Raw genomic sequence first — 26,473 nt, 5'->3', positions numbered from 1 at the left:
GTCCCCTTTTATCGTACCTTTTTACTTCTGAAAGGCTGCCCAAACAGTTCCAAGTTGAGTTGAAGCAAAGTTATTGATGTCAAGAAGCCAAGATCTTTTGCCACGCCTTGCTGAATGAGGAAGGAAGAAACTGTTTGTGCTCAGTTGTCCTTTGCCTCTCCAGGCTAACTTTGAGCCAAAGAAGCAGGAAGAGGAGAAAGATGAATAAGTGAAAAGGGATAATGTTTATGTTTTAACAAAATCACAATGTTCTGCTCCTAGCTCTAGCAGCCAAGACTCACTGTTGCATCTTTAAGACAGATAGTCTCTTCTCTGAGAGACGACAGGCTAATTATAGCCCTCCTGCCAGAGGGAACTCACACATGCAAGCCATTATGTAAAATATAATTTTTTTCTTTAAGAATACTCAAGATCATTAGACATGGTTTTTTCAATGCTAGAAAATCAAGCCAAAAATGAAAATAAACAGTTTCAAGTATTTGCAACATAATTCCCTCATGCATTTATGGAAATATAGTAAAAAGCGCCTTAAAAATGTGGTTTGACATTTCATGCCGCTCTGTTTTTCTGTTTTTCCAGATCTCAACATTTGCCCTCCTGTCCTGTACCATTTCAGTTCCATGGCAGTTTGAAAGAGATGATGATGGCAGCCTTTATCATTTCTACAGTGCTTTCCAGCCTTGTTTCAATGGGTGGGTGACAGGAAACATCCCAAGGACTTGGCGTAGATGAGAAAAATGCTTTAGAAATTCTACTCTGCATGAACCAAATGTGAATTCATTGTATGCAAACATGGTAGCACCATTCACCAAGATAATTACAGGTACAGCATTGCTTCCCCAGCAATGTGCTTTGGTAAATGCAGGTTAAAGAGATGATCAACTTAATTTAACAGGGAAATAAAGTCCCTTTTTTTTCTGAGCTGCCCTTCCTCCAGAAGGTTTTCTGAGTACACTATCACCTTCAAGAGCACTTTAAGACAAACATGGAAAAATACAGAAAAAAATCCCCAAATCTGGCTATGATGATGTGACACAGCTTCATCTCTGTTTTATGCAGGGAGAACCAAACTCCTGCCTGTCTAAACTACTTGGTATTTTAAAGGTTTTGTCCAGTTTATAAAGCATGGGACTATTGACAAACCAAACACCATGGTCTAATGAATTAAGCAAGCAACTGCATGCCACAAATTCCTAAATTTTAATCCAGACTCTCTTGGTGCTCACCTTCTTGTCCATAAAATTGAGATAATATTTATACTCTACTTCATGAGGGTGTTGTGAGAGTGAGTAAATGTTTGGACAGCTCTTCAAAAGGTCAAGTCCGAACCAGGCACCTGTATTTTACTGAAGTAAACTGTTTCCTCAGATTCTTATGATATGATCACGGCACCTTCTCCAGCACTTCTCAGATGGCTTCAGAATAACCATCCACATTCAAAACCATCCACATCCATTAATCACAGAATGGTTTGGGTTGGAAGGAACCTTAAAGATCATCTCATGCCAGTCACTCTGTCATGGGCAGAGACAAAGTTATACACTGAATTAGGGCTTAAGAGTGATCTCACCTGTAAACTCATGTATATAAATTATCCCCCTGTCACACAAATAATTCAGAAAAACTACATGCTAAGAAACTTTTAATTTATAACTAAAAAAGAAGTGCCACATGCCCAGGTGTTGCTAATGCCAGTTGATTTTAAAATTGTCATTCAATATCTGAATTGTATAAAAATATAGAGTGGAAAAATAATTTATTTTTAAGAAAATCTTTTAAGAAACACTTTCCTCTAGATATGTCAGCAACTGATGCTCTGTAAAGGTTTAAAATAAAAAGGCTTAAAAAATCCCCTGCTTTATTAGAAGGGCAATTCCAGAGACTTGACACACTGTATAATCCCATCAGTGGTTAGTTCTCAACAAATAAGTCACACATACAGAAAAAATACTCTAGACCAAGGCAGGAGGCAAAAAGAGGTTAAATCGGTCACAAGCCAGGTTTTTCCTCAGTTTTAACTCATAAGTGATGACATAAAACCCAGAAAAAACCCAGCACCAACCTGAAAATGATTTAAATTTGCCAGCTTCAGCCATTTCTGGAAGTGAGCCAGCCTTAATTTGGATGTAGGCTTCTCAAAATTTGCACAGCTCTAACTTTAACCTGCTGCAGCTTAAAAAGTGGACCTGGTGAAGAAACACAGAAAAAATATTCCAAATAATTCCACACAAGTGATGGTCTGTTCTCTCCATGTACCCGAGCTCAGGATCAGCTGCTTCGTTCCAGGAGCGGACGGTGCCGTGTCTTTATGAGCAAAACTGTCCACCTTCAAAATTCCTTCTGTACCAATCTAATGCTGCATGAGGATAATGGTCACAAGAGGGAATAGGACTTGTTTTCCAGGAGGGAATATTTTCAGAGTCGAGCTTGTAATTTCTATTTGCAAATCTCCAAATTCAACAATTTTTCAGCCTCTATAAACTCACAGATGGAAAGATCCTGTATTTGGAATAAATAATGTCTGAGCTTCACCTTCATTACAGGGCATTTTCTGTTAGAAGAGTGCTATATCCTGACTCCTGAAATACACAGAAGCCCTTTGTGGTAAAGCTATCATACTGGGCTATTCCAAGTGTGCAGCTAAGGAGGTTCACATTAGTAGTACTATGGAAGGACTGGGGGAAAAAGAAAAAAGAAAATATCATGACAAGCATCAATTGGGAATGCTGATAGCTCTCTCAGGATCCTGCCTAACAGTTGAGGGTACTTTTTTATTTCAATATGTCAAAATGAACTTTTTTACTTGTAAAAAAAAATCTCAACTTTGAAACATAAGTACATTTATCTTTTTACTATTTTTTCAGCCCTTTCCCCAAAATCTGCTGGTTATTAAAACACTGCTGCCTAAAAATAAAACTCGCTCTGCTTCATAATGTGCCTTCTCTTTTCCCTGCATACACACACAATGAGGTCATTATTTGCTCATTATGCTCATTCTCACAGGGACAGGCTTTGATGTCAAACAGCAAGTGCTGTGACTTCATTGTAGGTATGCAGACCACAGAAGAACTGTGTGAAAACATTACCAGTCCACACAAGAGATATCCAGTGCCTGGGCCAAAAGCCAACAGGAGCTTTGGAGCAGGTTTCTGGCCATCAGGAATATATAACAAATATAGAGAGCACACTGGGGCACACAAGGACATCCACTGCAGCCACACATTGATCAGAGGATCTCAAAGCATCAGTCCTCCCACTCATGGAATCACAGAATGGTTCAGGTTGCTAGGGACCTTAAAGTTCATCTTTTTACAGCCCTCTTCTGGAACAGATGTCTTTGGGGGACAGAGACACCTTCCACTAGATCAGGTTGTTCAGGGACCCATTCAACTTGGTCTTTAATGAAATTAAAGAAGACAAATCATGTTCTTAAAGGAAAGCAAAATTATCATCAACAGCTGCAGTTCAGACAACCCTGAGTTAAGCAGCCCTGATGTCTGCAGTGTGCAGTAATTACTATTATTAATAAGCATCATGTGGAAATGGACTCAAGTTGTGACAGGGGAAGTTTAGATACTGGGAAAAATCACTTCACAGAAAGGGATGTGGAATGGGCTACTCAGGGAAGTGATCCAGCTACCACCCATGGAAGTCTTCAAAAAATGTGCAGCTATGGCACTTAAGGACATGGTTTAATGTTGAAAATGGTCATGGTGGACAGCTGGATTTGATGATCTTAAAGCTTTTTTCCAACATCAACAATTCTGTGATTCTATATAACAAGGTGCATCAGATACTGAATACTGTTGAAGAGGATCTGGCATGCCATTTCTTCTAGACAACTGGAATTTCTGTATTTCAGTAGTTAAGAATGACTTATTTATAAAATAGAATTGACTCTATAAACTGAGGCTTTATGTACCTTTTTTCATAGGTCAAACAGCATGTGGAAACCCCAAGAAACCATGTCTGTGGCTGCTTTGAGGGTCATGGTTTAAGACTTCAGCTTTAGAGCAGTCAACATATTAAGACTTGGCCTCAAGTTCAAACAGTTTCAGGGAATATTCCAGGACCCTCAAAAAAACCCTTTACATTTGAACCACTTTACTAGCCCCAGGAATACTTCTGGCATGGGGCAACTACCATTTCCCAATGCCAGGACACAGTTCAGAAGTATCTGGAGGCCAGAAGCCATTCTCAAAAGTCTGGAGACGGCCAGCCTATTTTGGAGAATAAGAAAATGGAATAATATGAGCGTGGGTCATACCACGCTTGTTAGCCTGAGTGTCAGAGAGCACAGACAGTTAATCTCCTGGTACAGACACAGCTTTACACAGTCAGCTCCTCTGAAAAACCTCAGCCCAGATAGCTAGAACAGTATTCTAATTGAGTAGCTAATAATCACAGTGTCAGCCAGCAGACTTTCTACCTTAAAAGCTATTATTTTAATAGTCATACTAGAAATATGCTTTGGTGAGGGAGTAGAATGTGAGGCAAAGCAGGTATCTTTGTGTTGCCATGCAGGCTGTGTTTCTATGCTGATAAGGTCTTGTTTCACTAACGATGGGGAAAAAACAGCTTTCACTAAAGGCTTTATCTGACACAGCCTCCCAGGAAAGCAGTGTCCTTGCGCCTCAGGACGGGCAGACAGCCAGCTTGGGCTCAACTGCCTACGAGGCAGAAGACATAATATTACAGTTAATATCAGAAAACACTGTAATTTGTTTTTTGCTTACAATTTTATCTGACAAAAACAAGGCAGTTGAGGAAAAAGAAACAACAGAAGGTGTGCCTGGCTGCTGGCTACTCCTTTGGCCTGTCTAGTGGGGAATGCTCTGCTAGATTCAGAGCAAACTATCACAGGGCTGATAAGGACAGGAACAATAAAAACATTGGGCCAAGATAGCTGTTCATCTGGGCGAGACAGAGAAGAGCCCAGCATGGAAGAGTCTAGAGGGAATAGCACCAAAAGTTAGAGAGAAAGTAAACAGGGATCTACTGTTTCATCTCTCATGTAAGAGAAGACAGGAAAAAAAAAAGAAAAAAGATCGTGACATTTCACAGAATCAGAGCTGTTAGGGATGGAAGGAACCTCTGGAGAACATCCAGTCCAACATCCCTGCCAAGGCAGGGTCACCTGGAGCAGGTGACACAGGAACTTGTCCAGGTGTGTTTGGAATGTTTCCAAAGGGAGACTCCACAACCTCCCTAGGCAGCTGTCCCAGCGCTCTGCCATCCTTAGTGGAAAGAAGTTCTTCCTCAGGTTGGAAGTGAAACTTCTTGTGCTTCACTTTATGGCCATTGCTGCCCATCCTGTTACTGGGCACCACTGAAAAGAGTCTGGCACCATCCTCTGACACCCCCTTGGAGATATTTATACAGGTTGTTGAGATCCCTCCCAGTCTTCTCCAGACCATTCAGGCCTAGCTCCTGCAGTCTCTCCTCATAAGAGATGTTCCAGACTCCTTGCATCTTTGCATTATTTCATCTTATCACTGAGAAAGTTTAATACATGAGTACCTAGATCAGACAGAGTTCTGTTACAGGAAAACCACTTCCTGGGAAGTGTAACTTAGAGAAAAATCACAGTGATGGTGGTAGACTTTTAGTCATTATTTATTCTTCCATTTTCTGTTCTTCAAATGCTCTAAGTGACATTCTTTACACTTCACTGTTATATTCACATCCCATATTTGAGTGTCTCAAATCATAAGAGGCATTTCTGAGATGCAATACCATACTGAATAATCAAATCCAAAAAAGAAGGGAAAAGAAAATAAAGTCAAAGATCATGACAGTAAGATTCACTATACACAGAAGCAAATGACATTGCAAGCTACCAAGGAGTTTTTGGAGCTATTCTGGATGGGTAGGCAAATTCTCTTTCTGGCTTGTGGAAGAGCATATTGAACTTCATATTTAGATTTATTTTATTTTTTTTATTTTAAAACGTGCACATCACATAATCTGGTTAAATTGTCTATTTTGAGTATATGTATAAAGTGCTAAATACTTTGGTTTAAGCTGTAATTCACAACAGGCAGGGCATTTCTGGACAATTATAACATGTCTCTGGTAGCATTTTAAGGCATGAAGCCAAAAGGCTGGATGAGTTAAAATACCTGAGACATGCAATAATCCCTTGGAAATCCTCTGGGTTGTCTTACAGCTATTACACAATGTCATACTTTTACTATGTGTATAAAACTCAAAAGTTTGACTGTGTATTTAGTAAGTTTTATTCACAGTATTCAGCTGCTTTAGATATGGTCAGTTATATATGGGAACATATTTTTTATGGGAGCCTGTTGTGATAGGAAAAGTGATAGGACAAAACAAACTTAACTATTTGTTTTAAAGTAAAAGAGGTTCGATTTAGATTAGATATAAGGCGGAAGTTTTTCACAATGAAGCTAATGAAACATTGTCACAGGTTGTCCAGAAAGATGGTGGATGATCCATCCCTGTAAACACCCAGGGTCAGGTGTGAAAGGGCTCACAGCAACCTGAGCAACACTTCCTATAGTGGAAGGTGTCCCTGCTCATTGCAGGAAGTCTGGACTAGATAACCTTTAAAGATTATCTTTGAAGCTTAATCTTTCCAACACAAAACTATTCTGCATCCTTAAAACCCCAGCCTCCTTTTGCAACCATGAGTGTCTCCTCTCCCCCACTCACCATCCACTGTTTATCATCCCTTTAGGATTTCCCCTTAAAAAACTTGCTTCCTCATTTTTTTTCCTCTGGGGTCTACAATAATTCAGTCTTCTTCTATTCATCTATTTTTAGGTAGTTTCTGTGCTGGCCTCAGCTAGTCACATGTGTATCAATAGTGCTTACACCTGTCTTCAGACTGCTTGCTCCTCTCTTCTGCCAGAGCCTCCCTCTCCATCAACATCCTTGCCAGCTCCAACCAAGTATTTCTCCTTTTAACCCACTTCACACAGCTCAGATGAGAGCTGCATTCATACTCTGCTCAGCTCAGTGAGGCTTCAGGTTGTAACTAAACACCTTGGGGTGTGATTTTAACAAATCTGACAACAAATGAGAGAAATCACCAACTGTACCATGGATTTTCAAATACCACATTTTTCTATATTTGGGCAGTTGCTGTGCAAGTAAGTATCTGTCAAGCCATAATACAATTCAATTCCTATAAAACATACTATCTAATTTTTCTTTCTCCTTTTTAAATATATTATTCTGTCTAATTCTTGACATATAACTTGTTTAAAGGCCTTGGATGTAATAACATTACATAAAAAAATTAAAAGAATCCATATGAAATACTTAGAAACAAAAAATTCTGTGTACCATACGCAACAGTTGCTACTAAGATGAGATGGAAAAGCCCAATAGAAAAAAATAAACTTTTACCTAAAAGTATTTTTACTAATTTACTAATTACTTTTGTAAGTGAGAGCTCCTATAACTGCAATTTGAATGAAAGGAAATATATTCCTGTAATTAACAAAACAGGATTATAAAATTGGTAAGCAAATGCAGAGCCATAACAGATACCAAACTCACTTTTCAAATTATTTATAAACACTGAGATATGAAACAAAAATCAGAAAATAGTGTTCTAAATATAAAAATGCCTTGCATTATTAATAATTTAGGCTTCATAAAACAAAATTTGTACTGTATCTAACCATCCTATCACTAACACCTTAAAGTGCTAACATCACCTTCTATATCAAATAAAAGAAAGACAACCCAAAATTTTTTCATTTATTTAATGTGCATTGATATAAAGTAATGTTGTTTTTCTTTTGTTTTGACTACAGACTTCTCTCAGTCTGAACTAAATCACCCCCCCCCCACTTACAGCCAGTGCTGAGAAATATCTTGTTTAGAAGGATGTGCAGCTCTGAAAGTGCCCTCTCCTACATGCCTGCATTTGGCAAAATGAAATCCAAACTCATTTTTCTGGAAAATCTGAACCTCTTTATTTTAACCACATGAAACTCCAGAATTTATTTGGTTATAGATGTTATTTGAACCCTGTTAGCCCTAAGAAGTTGAGCTTGCTGAAAAAAAAAGGGGCTAATCATGAACACTTTCCTCAAATGATACATTATTACTGTTTCCCTTTAAATATCAAGCCAGTTGTCAGCAGATCAGACTGTTAATGGAAACTCCTGGAATTGTAGTTCCTGTTTTTTCAATGACTGACAGAGGGCAGGTTTAGTTTAGGTATTACACAGAAGTTACACAGAAGTGAGGCTGCTGAGGCCCTGGCACAGGGTACCCAGAGAAGCTACCCCTGCATCCCTGGAAATGCCCAAGGCCAGGTTGGACAGGGCTTGGAGCAACCTGGGACAGTGGAAATTGTCCCTGCCCATGGAGGGGGGTTGGAATGAGATGATCTTTACAGTCCCTTCAAACCCAAACCATTACATTATTCTGTAATTCTAGACTTTACAAACAGCCTTCCCATCTTGCTACACCTTAAAGACAGGAGTTCTTCATATGGAAATAAGACTGCACTGATATATTTTTACAAACAGGAGGAATTCAGGTCCCAGATTATGAACTGTTCTGAATTTATACTCCTTACAAACTGTAAAGTGAACAGCTCAGAAAAGCAAACACCTTTCATTCGTATGGAGGGTGACAAAATCATTACATTTATAAAATCTGAGGTTATAATGAGGATTCAGAGAACCATTCTTGTGCTTGCTAAGACCTCACCACCACAGTATATTAAAGCTGAGGCAGTGGACTGCATCCTCTGCAAGTGCATTCCACAATACTCACCAACCCCCAAATATTGCTGTATTAATAAACATATGTGAGATTTAAATGAGCTGCAGCAGTGTCCTCCTGCACCAGGAGACATCTGGTCCCTGCGGGGTGACAGCAGCTGGGTGTCCCTGCAGCCTGGTCCAGTTTGGAACACTGCTCTCTGCACCACCTGGGGATGTGTCACATGCCTTTGCAGGATAAACAACACACCATATAGTTAAAGTCCCATTTTCAGCATTCTCTGACAGTCCTAGCACTGGCATTAGGAGAGTGCAAAGGGCCAAAATTAACCTGGCTTTGCAGCAGAGAAAAACAATGTTCAGACAGAATCATTAATAATAGTAGCAATAGTAATGAGTCATAATTAAAATTTTTAATTTTTTTAATAGATTTTTCTGGGAAGGAGACACACAAGTTGTATTTTATTAACAAACTACCCAGGAAAGTGCACAACTAAGTGTTAAAGTCTTTTAGTTTGGTTTAGAAAGAAGCGACAAGCAGATAACCAAATTGGTCCTGAAATATTTAATCCCGGAAATAGTATCTCAAAAAATAACCTTGAAGCCATAAAATAACTGTTTACCAGGGCTTGCTCCACTTTGTTATGAACACTTTGAGTCGGTGCTAAATTAAGAAAGTGCCTCAACAAGGCACAGTTCATAAGATACGTTATCGGGTTTTAGGGCAAAAACAGGCATATCTTGCCACTAGGAACAACAATCTCATATGAAACCTTCTCAGAAAAACTTCTCCAGCTTTTAGTTTTGTAAAGGCTCGTTTTCCTATGAAACTCTCTCAGAAAAACAAATCTCTAGCTTTTAGTTTTGTAAAGGCTATTTTCTGACTGGCCTTTTCTGAAGCACAAACTTCTGCAGAAGGGCCAACTAAACTCCTCGCTGCTAATGGATCCCTGGTATTGAAATCATGGAATATTTTGTGCTGCCTTTATAGAATCTAATTCATAAATGTGAATGACATCCAGGACACTTGAGTAACTTGAGAAGTAGAATGTGACAGCAAATTCAGCCTTTTGCACATTGGTTTGAATTTCAGGCTCCATAAAAACCTAAAGTTCTGGAAGGAGAGGATCATCCTCAGAACATTTTGAGACCAGATGATGACAGACTGGCTGAGCTTCCAGAGAAGTCCTATCAACACTTTGGTGGCTGGCAGCACAGATACTGGGACCAATTAGGTTAATCAAAACTACATGGCATACAGGCTCCATCTGCAATTCCTAACATGGTTAGAAGGAAGAAAAATATGCTACAGCATGATTTTGACTATAATGGGTACATCTATAAAGCCTTTGGAATGCAGGTCTTGAACTCAGGGAATGGTGAGAAAAATGGTCAGAAAATCTGAATTTACACAGTCCCTAAATAGGCACCCAACAACATTGTGAATCTCAGACTCACTGGGGCTGGAAGGCCCCTCTAGAGATTGTCTAATCCCACCTGAACAGGTTGCTAAGGGATGCATCCACTCAGACAAATGGCCAAACAATGCCACAATAATTAGAATAAAACATGAAAAAGCCTATGCAGTCCTGTCTCCCTCCTATACCAAAATAATATCATCCACAGAATTTCCCATATAGATAAATTATTCAGGGAGGGGGGTATGTGTGTATGTGAAACAGGCCTCTATTAATTCACTCCCATCATTGCCACACATTTGGTCTACACTTTATGCACATTTCTGTGACCATTAAAGACTTCCATCAGTGGAGATATGGAGTCTGAGGTTCAGTAACATCTTTGACAACTGGTCTATCCACTTCAAATTATGGGAAACTTTGTAAATCACAGAATCACAGAATCATTTAAGTTGGAAAAAATCTTCTGGTTGCACCATTTCTGGGCTCCTCAGGACCAGAGAGACCTGGAGCTCCTGGAATGGGTGCAGTGCCCAGTGACAAAGATGATGGAGGGACTGGAGCATCTCCCTGCCCAGGAAAGGCTGAGGGGGCTGGGGCTGTTCAGCCTCGAGGGGAGCCCCAGCTGAGAGGGAACCTCATCCCTGGGTGTCCCTGTGAGCAGGGAGGGCTCAGAGCAGGGCCCAGGCTCTGCTCCATGGGGATCCAGCAATGGCACCAGAGGAACGGGCAGGGATTGATCCCAGCAAGTTCCACCTGAACAGGAGGAAGAACTTCTTCCCTGTGCAGTGACCAAGCACTGAACAGATTGTCCAGAGAGGGTGTGGAGTCTCCTCACTGGAGATATTCCAGAACTGCCTGGACACTCGCCCATGACCTGTGCTCTGGGTAATTCTGCTTGAGCAGGAAGGTGGGAGTAGATGATTCACTGTGGTCCCTCCAACCTGAACCATTCTGGGATTTTATGATTTCCTAAAGCAGCCATGGTCACTATGCTACCCTCAAAAAGCAGGTGCTTCAACTTCTCCTCTGCTACTACAAATCCATTCCAGCATGCTTAGCATGAAGACAAAATGAGGTTTAAACTAAGACATTACTGCTCCTTGTACAGAAATTCCTACCATTTGTGCAGAAACACAGCACAGGATTGCTGATTTTGGAGCAGAATGTTGTTCATACCTGCACTTCAGATCCACCTCCTCAATTAGTGTATGTGTCTGCTGTCAAGATTTGGGCAAATACAGAGTAAAAATGCATGTACATGCTCAGTATTTTCAGCATTTACATCTATTCATAAAACAATAATGTATATTAAAAAATAATACTGAGCCAAAATGTTAATGTAGTCTCTTCCAAGTGCCAAAAACTCGTGTGGGTATGTGTATAAAGAATGTACATACTCAGAGAGACACTAACATCTTGTAATGCAATATGTTTCTGTTATACATGCTCCAGACTTCCTAACAGCTGCATATTTTAATATACATAAACCCATACTTGAAAAATAATAAAATGTATTAGTTTTCCACATTAGGCATTTATGACCTAATTTAGGAGAGTATTACATCTTTATAACTTTTAAAAGACCCATTTTGATAAAACATCCCTATAAACAGACTGAGAAAATCAGGGTAACAAGCATCTGTTGCTGCATTGTTTTCTTAATGGGGTAATAAACTAATAACACATTTTTATAACTTTTCACAAGAATATAAAGTATTAAAATTGAAATTGATATTGAAAAATGTTCTCATGGTCCATTTTATTTTATTTTATTTTTCCACTATGTAAAGTTACTGTACTTACCAGATTAATATTAATATATCTTAATTATGTTGACACAATGGAAATTTGCCAAAGACATTCAAAGAATGGAAATAACTTGTTATTTCCACTACTCTAATTAAGGTGGTGTATTTAGCCCATTTTATTCATAATATAGCAGTAATATGAATATTTATAAGAAGGTATAGAGATAGCACATACAGAAATAATGACCCAAACTTTTGGAGGGTTCTAAAAATGTTATTCCATTGGCTTTTAAAAGCAATTGTGATTTTTTTTCTTTCTAATCTACTTGTTTTAATGAATAATTACCAAAACTTTATTTCTAAAAACAAATTAAGAAATTACAAAATCAATACCTACTTTCCAAAACCTTATGTTATATTGTTCTGTAGTTTATTTTTCTTTTTAGAAAAAAAGGTAAGACTATGTTGTATAACAGAAAACTAATGAAAAGGTATTGAAAATGGTAACTCTGAAGTGAAATTATTATATTTGGAAGGCAAATTTTGAATTATTTCCTTTGAAACTACTAATGTGAACATCAAGAATTCAAACCAAATAAGCTGCTGACCTGCATTCAAAGTGGATTTTCACATTTACAGTTTACCAAAGCACCAGCAAAGGATGATTCATAGCTCTTGAGGATGGAAAGGACCATCTAACCTCACTGTACTCATAACACAGCCCACACAATTTTCTTGAATTGGCTCTCCAGAACCAATAGCTGTGGTTGAACTTAAGCATGGCTTTTACAGAAACATCTCTTGATTTTAAATTTCCAGTCATGGATAATCCGTCACAATCATTGGCTAAGTTATTTCAGCACTTAGTTATGCTGTTATAAATATATATGCCTTATTTCTAGTTTGAATTTATCTTGCTTAAATGTCAAGTTGCACTAGAAAGACTCCTCACACACATCATCCTGTCAAGGTAGAGAAAAAGGCACTTCCACAGCATGGTCCATTTGACCCCTCTTAAACAGCTACCTTAGGAAGAGATAAATTACAGCCCAGAAATGCTTGTTCCTCTCAATTGACTATAAAGGAAATCATAGAATCATGGAGTGGTTTGTATTGGAAGGGACCTTAAAAACCATCTCATTCCAACCTCTGCCACTGGCAGGGACAACTTCCACTATTCCAAGTTACTCCAAGCCCCGTCCAACCTGGCCTTGGACACTTCCAGGGATGGGGCAGCCACAGCTTCTCTGGGCAACCTGTCTCGTTGTGCTCACAGATGTTTGTCACTGTGCTCAGATACAAATATTTCTATCTATCCAGAGGAATCCCACCCTGAATATCCATATAGGTTTGCATGCAAGGACTGAAAAACCCTAAGACATGAGATTTTTCTTTTTTATGGGTCCTTAATGACTGGCTACATAACACGTTCTTCAGTTTGATACACTCCTGTCTCTGTGTTGGTCTTTTCTAGTATTTCACCCAATTGTTAAGGTTCTCACTAAAACACAAGCACACATTTTAGCCATATTTGCCCCAGTACACCAGAAAACTCTTCTATTTCCTATTCCCCTTCCTGCCTGCCCAAGGACTGCCTGAGGACTGCCTCAGACCCTTCAGCTACAGCACTGGATTGGCCCCATTGCATTCAAGTGATTCCTCAAGACTCCACGACACTTTTTCAAAATCCCTACTTTGCAAGATACAGCCCCAGAGACTGTAAATGTTGTAAATGTAAATTTGCTTAATTTGTAGATGAAATACTTAACATCTGGCTTCTCTGGAATGAAAATAACTTGCTTACACTTCATTTATCAAAAGGTAACTCAGTAACCCTTTGTCACTACCTTGTCCTCTTCATTATTTTACAATCCTCAATTAACTTCACTCCAAAAATATTTGACAAGGAAACTAGACCCTGAATAAACTACTTTTGGAGAAATGGAAAGTTGAAGAGTTTCTGATGTAAATTTTCTAAACCTACAACACTCACTATGAATGCAGAGCTCCAGCCACTCTGCCTATATCATAAAATACAGCAGCATAAAGGGGTTTCTCAGAGCAACCAGTAAAGCTTCATTCATATAATCTTGGAATTATTTAGGCAGGAAAAGACCTCTGAGATCATCGTGTCCAACCATTAACCCAGCACTCACCATTGAACTGTGTCCTCAAGTGCCACATCCACACATTTATTCAACACTTCCAGGGATGGTGATTCCATCCCTGCCCTGGGAAGCTTGCTCCAATGCCTGAGCAGCCCTTCAGCGAAGGAATTTTTCCAATGTTCAATCTCAACCTCCCCTGCTGTACTTTGAGGCGATTTCCTTCCTGTCACTTGTTACCTGGGAGAAGAGCCCGACTCCCACCTGGACACAGCCTTTTTTCAGGGAATTTTAGACAGGGATAAGGTCCCCCTTTATTGCCTTAACATTGGTGTTACAAAATCAGCCTCAGTTCTAATGGTGACACACAGAACCTTCCAGTATCTAGGGTTACTCCTGAGATTTATTTTAGCAAGTACTAAAGCCAAACAGTTGCTGCTGACTTCAGGCAGCTGAATAGTCCCACATCACTTTAACATGAAATATTACCTTCTTTTGGAAAAAGACATTATTAGAAAATTTTTACCCACAATTCCTTGAAAATAAACTTTATGAAGCTGGGAATTAATTCCTTCCATGAAGAAATAAGAAATATAAGGGTTTGCTTCAGCACCTAAAAGGAAATTGTGCTTTGATGAATTGGGAAGTATGCAATAAATTAGGGGAAGCAAATAATACTCTGCATTGTAACCTTTGCTCACAGACATGGCTGTAAGTGTTCCTTACCTTAAAGTACTGATAAAGGCTGAATAACTCAGCACTAGTTAGATTTTTATGTCCATCTAAGAGCTCTCAAGCTGCCAGCTCAGGCTGAATTTGAATAAACTGGAATTCCTCATCTCCTACCTACTCCAAATCCTCCATTTCTGTTCATGAATAACCCTGTGTCCCTCACCATCATCAAGGTGTGTAACACAGGTTTTATCTCTGAGGCTGGATACTCTGTTCACTCCAGAACTGCATTTTATATTTTTCTTTCCTGATAACAATCCTAGTGGCACGTAACAGCCTTCCTTATCCTTCATCAAGATTCCAATCTCTGGAAGTCACAGAAACACTGAGGAATCTAGCTCTGAAAAACAACATTTTCTTGTTTGTATCAAGTCATAAGAGCCCTGCCAAGCTCATTTCTTCCACCCATCACTTTGACTTTCCTCTTAGCCACATGTGTTAGAAGCTGCTTTCCATTTCCCCTCATGACACCCTCCTCCTGTGCAGCAGCACATCTCCCATCAAATGTCAGATTCCAACCTGGACCACCTCACTTGCCACTCTTTGCTGTGCACACACCAAACATTCAATCCAGCACATCTCCTGCAGCATTTTTCTGGTAGGAAAAATCAAACAGCAGATGAACATCATCACCCACTGTCACTTCACTCTTAGAACTCTTCTGTGACTCGTACAGGAAAAAATCTCTTAGTGACTGGGTAATTTATATACTGATACCACTTCCTCACTAGCTAAACAATACTATCTCCTTTCACTCTTCTGTTTATCTTATCAAATCTTATAATTTGTCATGTCTCTAAATTGCAAAATGCATTGAGCCATCATTAACTCCTGTTCTGCATTTGTGTAAGATGAATAATACAGAAATACAGAGGAATCCTGGAACTTGACTCATGCTCTTACACTGGAAAGCATTACTAATGAAATTGTTCTCCCTCCTTTTTAAAGTTAAATGACCTTTTACTTCTGTTATGGAAGTTGAGACTCCAGAAAAAAAAAAATCTCACTTTAAAGAAATGGTATCATGCACCTTTAAAAATCGACAGTAAACCCCAATTCTTTTAAGTATCAGGCTAAGCACTCAAAATGTCTCATTACTTCTAATGATGTGGAACTGGATATAAAATTACATCTCAAAATTAGTCTTTCTTGATCACATGAATGGCTTTCAACTAAAGAGCCATAATTAGTAGCTTTTTATCTGTTTATTGAGCTTTTAAATTTCTCGCTTTTGTATCTAGCTAACTATTTTTATCGCCTAAATATGACTGTAGTAAATTATGGATAAAGATGGGCCTCATCTACCCCATGGGATATTAAATCCCAAGTTTCCTAACGTGGCAACAAGCATATACCTTCCTTCTGTACCATCTGCTCTTTTTTAAAAATAATAAAACCCTCTATGCACAATGGTGAGATTGTTTTAACTTTCTTTTTAACAGATGCAGAAACAGCTGAATGCTTTTTCTCAGAAGCACTTAATCCACACTCCAATCCTCCACTATATCTTCTGAGGGTAATTTAAGCATCATATCTAAACACCAATTAGAACTAGAGTTTTCTTGATGGTAAATATTAATAACCTGTCCTTCTTGGAAGGAAAAAAAAAAATACCCAAACCCTTCACCACTGACAAAATTACCTCATGAAATTACTGTTTCTCACTTCCAGGCCGTTTGCATTGCAATAATTCTGCACTGAGAGACTGCTCACTTCCAGCAGTTTTAGCACCTTCTGCAGTAAAACTCACACATGTGGATCTCTGGAGAGTCTTATTTTTTTCCTGTTGTCCCAATTCTTTGCCATCAAAAATGACAATCCTGTCAGCACATCAACACATTCTAAGACTGACCTGTGCCAGTACACAGCCTGGAATGTTGCATTAGTACAATTCCTCCAGGCTGGATACCAACCTCTCCCCCACCAGCCAGTGTTAGCAACCCTATGCAAATATTTATTGTGTGATTTTTCTTCTTATTTTTATTGGATTTTTTAGTTATTATTATTATTATTATTACTTATTATTATTATTATTACTTATTATTATTTTTCTCCTAGCATTATTGGAATTTAAATTATGTGAAATTAGAAGCATGTAATTCTTAGGCAGAGCTCCTGGCTGTGGAATTCATTCCAAATTAGTAAAACAGAACTGGATGTCTTTTAATCACTTAGGTGCACTCCAGCTTCTATAGTCATTCTGCAATTGAAGCCTGAAGAAAACCACTTATTTTATACACATTCTCAGAGCTTTGAAGAAAAGCTCAGGGTCTTCATGAAAGCCCAATATCTTATATTTTCACCCTTGTGTATATTAAGTAACAAAAATACCCCCAGAGACAGAGAAGTGTCTTATTAATGAAAAATACATTTCCATATCCCCTGTCCTGTGACTGTCATGGATGAAAGTATGATATTTCTACCAATAAGCAGCTAAGAATTTAATTGCTATGAAGGGAACTGAATTATCTAGGGGTGGGTAGGGTATAAATGGGAGGAAGAGGCTTGGCTTAAAAGCAAGAAAACCATCTCAATTGTGACCTTTTGTCACTGTAGAAGAGCAGATACAAGAGATGCACCAGAAATCCCTGGTTGAAGCTTAATCCTAAACTGGAAACCACTGTCACAAATATAAGTACAGCAGCACACAGCACTAAAAACAAGACTGGTACTTGTGTAACTGTTTTCATTTTCTGAAGTCTGATATCCCTTTCTAGAATTTGTCTTCATTTTGTCATTTTTTTTTACTCAGGTCTGCTAGCTCCAAAATATTGATGGAGTGCTGTATCCTGTTTAAGTTTGAAGTCTTTAAGTAACTTCCAAAACTTTCCAGTGAGCAAATATTACAATGTGAGAAGAACCTGATCTTAATTTCATCCCATTTTATGTCCTACAAGCATCCCTCTCTCCTTTTCTCCTATGTGCAATAAATTTTAAAAAATCCTTGAAATAATAGATGAATCAGAACTTATATTACCAATAATACTGAAGCCTCAATTGAGCCCATGCTTTTGTCAGACTGTAGGTATAGTTTAAAAATTAAGCAGATGACTGCTTTGCTGAATTGAGGTTTACACAACCTTGAAGCTAAAGTCAGAAAGCTGGAATAATACAAAACCTCAGTGAAGGAACAAAAAAACCACAAAATAAAATTCATAGAATGTGTTTGGTTGCCTCAAGCCTGGTGTTTTCACTTGATTTTCCTAGAGAAATATTTCCAAGCAGTACCAAGTGTACAGCCAGGCTCCCAGAAAAGGGTCTGGTTTAGAGAAAATAAAACTTCAGTGTTAAAGAGATTTTCTAGCAACCAAAGCACAGTATTGCCTTCTGATGCCTGGAGGTATGTCAGAGGGATGAGGGGAGAATGAGCACCTTTGCCTCGGGGCATGAAGAAGACTGGACACAAATGAGAGGCAATCAAACATCATTTGTACTGCTACACATTCAATACCTTTTTTTTTGTCCTTAATGGTATCAAAGATTAAAATGAAAAGTGACTCCTCACTGAGTGGGACATGATAAATGGAGTGAAATGAAGCACAAAATCCCAGCTTTTATTCAGGAATCTTTTGCCTTTTCCTGTGCTAAGCTGAACAATACTTGAGTTTGAGTATTATTGTAAGACCTAAGGAACAAGAGTAGGCAACTAAGAGGGATCATAACAGATGATAAGAGTTATAAAAAATATCTCCACTTGGTTTTGGTGTTTCCATATTATAATCTTCCCCTTTCCAGATTTACTCTGCTATTCTAGAGGTTTTACGTTCTTTATTTGTGAAGAGACAAGTCAGGGATGCCAGAGATGTCCACATGATTCTATCATGGAATCACAGAATCCTAGAATGGTTTGGATTAGAAGGGACCTTTGAGACCATCTAGTTCCATCTTCACAGGCAGGGTCACCTGCCACTAGACCACTCTGCTCCAAGCCCCATCCAGCCTGTCCTTCTATCCAAGCTCAACACAACAGGACACGTCTGTCAAGCATCAGTCTTACAAACAGCACCTAAAATGAAGATCCTACTCATGAGAAATAAAGTTTCATGCAATTTTTCTTCAACTGTAATTCCAATTCAAACAGCCTTGATCCTAAAGTTCTCATAATGTTTCATCCAGACAGCTCACATCCTGTGCTACAGAGCTGGGCAGCGCTGCTGCTGACTCACAGCTGCTGCATCTCAGTCTGAGCTGGCTCACAGCAGCCCTGAGAGTGAACTGACAACTACAAGTAGCTCCAGTTCACAAAGCACTTTCAAATCTTTCAAGGAGAAAAATATGAATGAACACTCATTTTTAAGAGGAATCTGAAAGAATGGTATAAAATACAACTGCAACTGATCCTGCACTATATATAATTGTGTAAGTACATGGTATTGTCCACGGGCGAACAAAATCACAAAAATGTGAATACTGCAGGGAGCTGCACTATAATTCTGTGCAAAGACAAATAAAAAAAATACACTTTCCTTTTAAGATTCTTCCATTTTTTTCTTAGGATTCTTCAACAAGCAAGTTTCTGTTTATTAACTCTTGTACCAGAATGTACCTGCTGCATTATACCACTGTCTTTACAAAAAATAATGCAAATTGTGGAAGAAGGACATATTTATTTCTGTGAAATATCTTGGAACACTTAATTAAGTACCTTTTTGTCCCAGTATCTGCTCTAGAATTATAGATCTTACCTTACCCTTGAAATACATATTTATGTGCATGTTAGATTGCCTTGAGCAAAGTACCAGAAGTCAGATTCTCATCCATACTAAGGTTTTTTAAGCCTCTCAGGAGGCACTTAAGAACATACACTTTTAGAAAGTAACATATTCTTACCCTCAGATCGTTTTACATCAGTACAACTATGCTTGAAAAGCCTCCAATATGTTTTGAATCTGCCCATACAGTTAGAAAAAAAATAATTATATAAGGTTTATGAGATTAGGAGTTGCTTTTGTTTATATGAGAAATTCAGCTGATTGTAAACCTTATTGTTTATTTATCTTCTCACTAACAGAGCTAGCAAATTTATCTGACAAATCAGATCTTTTAACCAGTAGATATGAAAAATGACAGAATTTTGCAGTGTGAGCTTCTATGTTGAGAAAGATGCAGGTTTTGTTCAGCCCTTCCAGCACAACAGGTTTGAACAGGCAGTGACACAATGGAGCACAGCCCTCTGTGTGGTTGTACAAACTGCATTACAGAGTCAATCCATGCCAGTGTTTCCTGCCTCAACAGAACCACATCTATGCTGCCTGAAAGCCTCACGTGCTGCTTGCAACATGTACTGTTGTGTAGTAGGACACTGATGTATGTGCAATCCAAGAATTTTAAATATCCCCACAGGTTATCAAATATTATCCAGACTGTAAATATTTTCCTACTGCTCTGCAGAAAGGGAGCAAGTTCTTTTCAAATCTACTTCAATGACATTTTTTCTCTTATCTAAAAATCTATGTTCCTGTTCAATAAAATCATCTGGGAAACTTTACTGCTTCATCAGTACTGTGAGCTTGTGCCCTCATTAATAAATTCTGTTGGAGTGTTAAGACTACTCCCGGTAGGGACAGCTGGGAAACTGCAATATAAAGTCAAGCAGCACATTTAATGACCAATGAACGTTTGGAAACTTACTCCAAAATGATACATCATTGTGTCAGACACTCTTAAGCATTATGCAGCTTGGTCTCCCTTTTTAGAAACATGAAACCCCCTGAATCTGCTACCACAAATTGGGAACCTTTTAAATTATTGCCAAGACACCTGCTTTTCTCCCAGAAACTTCATAAAACTCTCCAAATTAGTAATGCCATTAAGTAAAACTTACAGAACTATTGTTATTCTGAAGGAGTATTAGCTATTTAGCTTAAGGAAACCAACAGGGATTTTTATAATGGAAAGAACTGTCATATATATTATATAATCTATTCTAAATGAAATGCTTTATTATATTCTTGAATATGCTATTCTTTAACATTTTAATCTTTCTGGGAGAAAACCCTATGAACTATATCAGATTTATCTAATGAACAAGTTCAGCTCAGGAGAGGAGATGTGAAAGATTCTCAACCAGTTTATAGGTCCTCAGATGGTATTAAGAACCATGTAAATCAAATGTCCCTTTTTACATTTCTGAACAGCACTGGAAGAAATAGTGCTGGGATGGAAGAGGGAGCCCCATTTCCCCTGTTCCTTCTCTTTTTTGAATGGTCCTACAGAAAGCAGGCGAGGAGGGATTATAGAAATGCCTTCTGTCGAGGAGTCAGCCAAAACTGTGCCATCTCATCTTGGAGCAATTTATCCAATAAGATGATTTAGAGGACAGTTCAGTGGCACCATTTTTGGAGGCAAAAGCAGGAGGGAAAGAATATAAATCAAAGGTGACTGGCAGGTAAAGGATATATGCAGCAATCAGCCAAACCATGTGCACACTGGCACAAATTCAACAAGATCATTTATAAAAATTTTAAGTCAGGAGTACACAAAAGGGGGTCTGGTGCTAACTAAATCCACAGATAGATTACACGCCACTGAAATAAACACTTCCAGATGCTGGCATACAAAAACCTTTTACAGAGAGAAATGTTTTCTTTCATAAATCTGAAAGGAGGAACCTTGGGATGGGGGTTGGAAGAGAACAGAACAAGATTTCCAAAGTGAGATTTGACTTCCTACTGGTTTTATAGAATAATAATTCATCTTTTTCAAACACGAAGTGTTAACACTGTAGAATTACAAATAACTGCAGACAACAGCTTGAAGTATAGACAAAGACATCATAAATATGTAACTGTTTTATGAAATAAAATGCCTTTTTTTTGCTTTCAAAATGAGAAGAAAGCATGAAAATGTCTATTTGACTTTTTCTATATCAGAAATTGAATGTGTAGCAGAAGGGAAAGTTTTCAAATGCCTTTTGACAGAAATACATACATTTCATTTTTGAGAAGTGATTAAGAATGAAATACTGACTTCTTCAAAATCAGTATCAATTGATTATGAATATCAATATGGGCAGTCTATATTTTACAGGACCCTAAGTATCACAGATTTTTTATTTAGTTTCCATGTAACTAATTTCTTTCGGAAACAGCATTCAAAACTTTTTATCATTCAAATGCTTTAGAAAAATTCAGCTGTACTGTATCCACATTGTGGCTATTGAAGCAATTATTGAAGATTATATTCCAGAACTTCTTCTCACTGCTACTTTGATCTGAAACATGCAAGAAGAAATTTCTTTCAGTTAAGAGGACTAAGGTGCAGGCCAAATCCTCTGGATGACAATTCCAGGTTGTGGAGCCTCCATCTCTGGAGATTCTCAGAAGCCCCATGGACACGACCCTGTGCTCTGGGGAACCCTGCTTGAGCAGGAAGCTTGGACCAGAAGACTTCCAGGGGTCCCTTCCAACTGACCCATTCTGTGACTTGGTGAATGTGAAGTTGAATTTTTCTTGAAGTTTAAGGCACCTACACCAAACTGGCTTTCCAAAATGTTCTCTTCCACAAATATAATACTGCCACATTAACCTTTGTATTTTAAAGGTTTCCCTCTCTTCTTTCAATCCCCTGAATCTGTTGGTTTAGTCTCTCATAAACTCAGCTTTGCCAGGTCATCAGCTACTATTCCACAGATTTTGATTTTGGGGGAAGTTAATAGAGTCAAAGGCATCTTTATTATATTGAAATTATTAAAGATCCATGATGAATCTCAGTGTTTTTCACCACAGAAACTGATTTAAGCATTTGCATAAAAGCTGAGCTCAATCAGGACCAATAAAAAACACTTTAAAAACATCAGAAGTAAAAGACCTTGACTAAATGTATAATTTGATTGTGAAACTATGATTACCATGTATATGTAATCTGCTGAAGTCCACATGGGATACTTGCATTTAATATTTAAGAACCTCTAAGAGTATAGGCAGGGCTCTGTAAGGCCCAAATAATCCAAGTCTCTGCCAAATTACATTCTCTGGTGTTACATGTTCTTTGTGCAGGGAATGTCACAAGCAATATTATAAACACAGGTTTGTAAATATTCATTGTTTTATGCTGCATAGGCAATTCTATGAGACTGAAATATTTAACAAGAGAAGGTTTAGACTAGCAAGCGTTTTCATATTGAAATGCCTGGGAAGTTGAAGGAACAAAAACATGTCTCCCCAAAACATAAATACCCAAGGAAATGTTGGTTATACCCCTGTTCATTCAGTACACCCCATTTACACACGTACAAGCTGCTGAATAATGGCCACTGTCTGCCATGGGCCTGTGCAGGACTACAATTTACATTTGTGAACTCAGTTTCTCTTAACTAAACATCTGAAACACATCATTTCAGAGCTGGCATAAACTAAAGACAAAGAATCTGCTTTGGAAACATTTTCTTGTTCCTTTAGCCTGTGGTCTTTCACTATTGTAGCTGATCACTTTGCTTTTCATTTCAGAGCAAAGGATCTCAGCTGTCCTTTTTAGCTAGAGCTGTTCTCGTGGTCATAAGTACTACTTACAGACTGTTCATGCAACACTTACAGCTGCTCCTATCAAGATTTCAGGTCAGCATTGTGTATTGTTCACAGAATAAATACTCTTTAAAGAGTTATTTTTTTTGCTACCCCAACTGTCTGAAATAAAATCAATTCAAATAACTCAAAATAATTTCTCTAGTGACATTATGCTTGTGTTCATGGTAAGAAATAGCCACCTAATATTTTTGTGAACACCTTGGCACAATAAATACTATTATTCAGAATATTATTTGGAAGAATATTAGGATTATTCCTAGAGGCCCAGTCAAGACTGGACATCATTTCACTATGCACTCCCTTAGCTTAAATGCACATAGAAATAGACACAGGTACAGCACATGGAATTGCATATAGATATGATGGAGAGTTCCAGACTTCCCATTCCTGTCTTGCAAAATTACATGGTGCTATTGCTTAATATTTCTCTGATTTTTGAAAGTCTAGACCATGCTTTAAAGTAGGAAATACTGAGCACCACCCAATACCATTAATAGAAAATATTTGGATTAAACATATGTCTAAACTACCTTAGACATGATACAATGCAGAAGAATCTAGAGTACACTTGCTGCTTTCCATTGTGGCTTGCACTTGGAGACAAAAACTAAATGCTCTAATTATGTTAGTCATTCTGACATAGCTATTAAGGTCAAAATAAATGCAAACGGATCATTTTCACTGGTTTAATGTTAGTTCTCATTTACCATATGATTATAAAAATTTCAAAGTGTTGTTTCCATCCAAACCAACATCCATCAAATACTGCTAAAGAATAAATTGTATAGCTTAACTCTTCTTCTAAAACCAACTCCTTAGGCACAGCTATCACCAAATCAGATGGAAGAGGCTGACAGTCATGACGAAACAGCGAAAAAGGGAAAAATGTGAAAAATTATCACTGTGCTTTACAAATACCTATTCATTATCTTAAGAAAACAAAAGTATATGTACGTTTTAAAAGAAAAATATTCTTCTGTATTTTCTTTTTACAGAAATTAAATCTCAATTCTATGTATGGGACTGAGCTATTCAGTAGCTTGAAAAAGCAAGAAGCTTTCTCACTCCTCAACTCTGTCTTTTTAAAAAGTGCCTTTCCATAAGAACTGCTGGGATGCAATTGGCAGCTCTCTTTCCACATCATCCATCCTTGTGGAGGACAACACAACTGCTCAATTCCATTTTTCCTGTTAGAAAACCAGTCCCCTGGTGGTTTGGGTTCAGGTATGAACTTTCTGAATGCAGCAGCCCCTTGACAACTGCCAGTCTGTTGGCTGTTACACTGATCCATAAAAATACCCCTTCTAGCTGCTTCAAAGCATTCAGGGCAGGGTTTCGATCCTTCTGATACAATTTTCTCCTCAGACATTGCAGTGAACGGCTCAGACCTCTAATATTTTACCAAGGTTTTTCACTGCCTACATGGGCTGAGTCACACAGAGACATGCAGCTGAGATCTGAGGAAATGGCCATGCCTGATGACATAAAAATCTGTATCAGTTCTGTTAATTCATTTCCTCAAGTTTGGCTACACACATGCCCCCAGGTCTGGCCATCATTAAATTCTATTTGTTGTGGAAATCTGCATTAATGCAGATTGCAGAGGGCACTCAGTACTCACATTCACATTTGTGCCAAATTAAGACCTAGAATTTCTGGTTGCTGCATGGACAATTGTCATTGCCACGTCCCTCCCCAAAACTCCAATCAGGGCACTCACAGGGGAAAAGACCTAAATGCAGACTCTGCAGTACCTCTCAAAATACTTTTCCTGAGCCTTGTCATTAAAAGCAGAATTGTGTTACAGCTCTACAACATCTGTAGGCATCCAGAAGCTGACCCAAGATTCCCTCTTATTCTTGGCTTGTTCAAAGGGAACAAGATCTGCTGCTCTCATCAACCACGTTGACTGTAGGTAATGTTAACAAATTAAATTGTTCAGTTGCACTGTTTGGGAAGTTCACAAGAATGGAGGACATAAAATCCCAACTAAAACCAGGGTATTTTATTATACCTTGTGGTTGAAGAAAAAATTTGAACTTTGGTTAATAATTGACCAAGCCACTTTTAGTGAGGGTCATGGAGGGAAGATTCACCTTTCTGCAGCTGTTTTTGTGAGCTCTTTACATTTTTTAAATCAAGTTAAATACATTCTCTGCTTTCAGAGGCTATTGCCATATTCTTAACTATATCTCTTAGCAAACTTCTGCTAAAGACATCTTTCTGCTTTGGACTGGAAATTCTGCCCCATGCTTTACATGACATTAATCTAGCATTTTTGAGTGGCAAAAGAGAAAGGTGAAGTTATATAAAGACAATTCACTGTAATTGTTTATTAATTATCATTAATAAATCAAACTTTCACTGCCATCTATAAAAGCACTGATTAGTTTTGGCACTAGCAAAATTATAGCATCATCTACTCATTTTCTCTTATTTTCCCTTGATCCTTGCTTCTGAAGTCCTGCTATTTCCTTTATATTTATGGCCTTCATGTACCTCTGTATCACGTTTATGTAAATGAATTGACCCAAATTCAGAATAAATTTCCTTTCCTAAAATCTCTCAGAAACTGGACAATTTCTTCCTGATTTTTAGGAGCTGAAATCATAAATCTCCCAAATCCTTTGGTGGATTTTGTTTGTTTTTTTCCTATAATGATTTCTTTGACATTTATTATTTTCTAGATGCACGTATTCTGAGGTAAGCAGGATAAATGCCACACAGAACAGTAGATGAGAAGAAAATGACCCCAATTTATGACATTGGAGATGAACTGCTTTCACATTTTCATCAGCTGAGAAAATTAAATAAAGAATTCGTTTGGCTGCTCTGAACAATGGATTTGCAATTTGCATAGAAAAAACGATGGCAAAACCTCAGAACCCATCAGTGTTTTACCACAAGCTCAGTTCTATTGCATTTCAGTGGAGGTTCAAAGTTGTCTAAAAAACCCATTCTCTTCTTTCCCCAGCCGTAAATGTGTCACTTGAGAGTTCAACATCCAATAGAAGCCGTATCTGACACAAAACTAATTTTAGAATATAAAGTGCTCTTCACCATATTGGAATACATATAATTTAAAATAACTGTAAACCTAAACTTTGGAAAAACAGAAAATTTAAGCACTAACAAAAAAGCATAATTTGTAATTGAAAGAAAATAATATTTGAAAGGAAAAAAAAAACCTTTTTTTTTGTCTTTCCAAAAAGAGACAGAAATTACTAAGTT

General features: G+C 38.1%; 1 protein-coding gene across 4 annotated transcripts in view; it reads right to left on the bottom strand.

Annotated features, from left to right (window-relative positions):
• The window catches only part of SUPT3H (SPT3 homolog, SAGA and STAGA complex component), a 253,101-nt gene that overhangs the window by 21,959 nt on the left and 204,669 nt on the right, over nt 1-26,473 (bottom strand). The gene's annotated exons all lie outside the window — the stretch shown is intronic.

Source organism: Parus major, chromosome 3 (genome assembly GCF_001522545.3).
Source record: "Parus major isolate Abel chromosome 3, Parus_major1.1, whole genome shotgun sequence".
Taxonomy (NCBI): domain Eukaryota; kingdom Metazoa; phylum Chordata; class Aves; order Passeriformes; family Paridae; genus Parus; species Parus major.
Note: the sequence above shows the minus strand (reverse complement) of the source record. Positions and strands in the feature narration are given on the sequence as shown.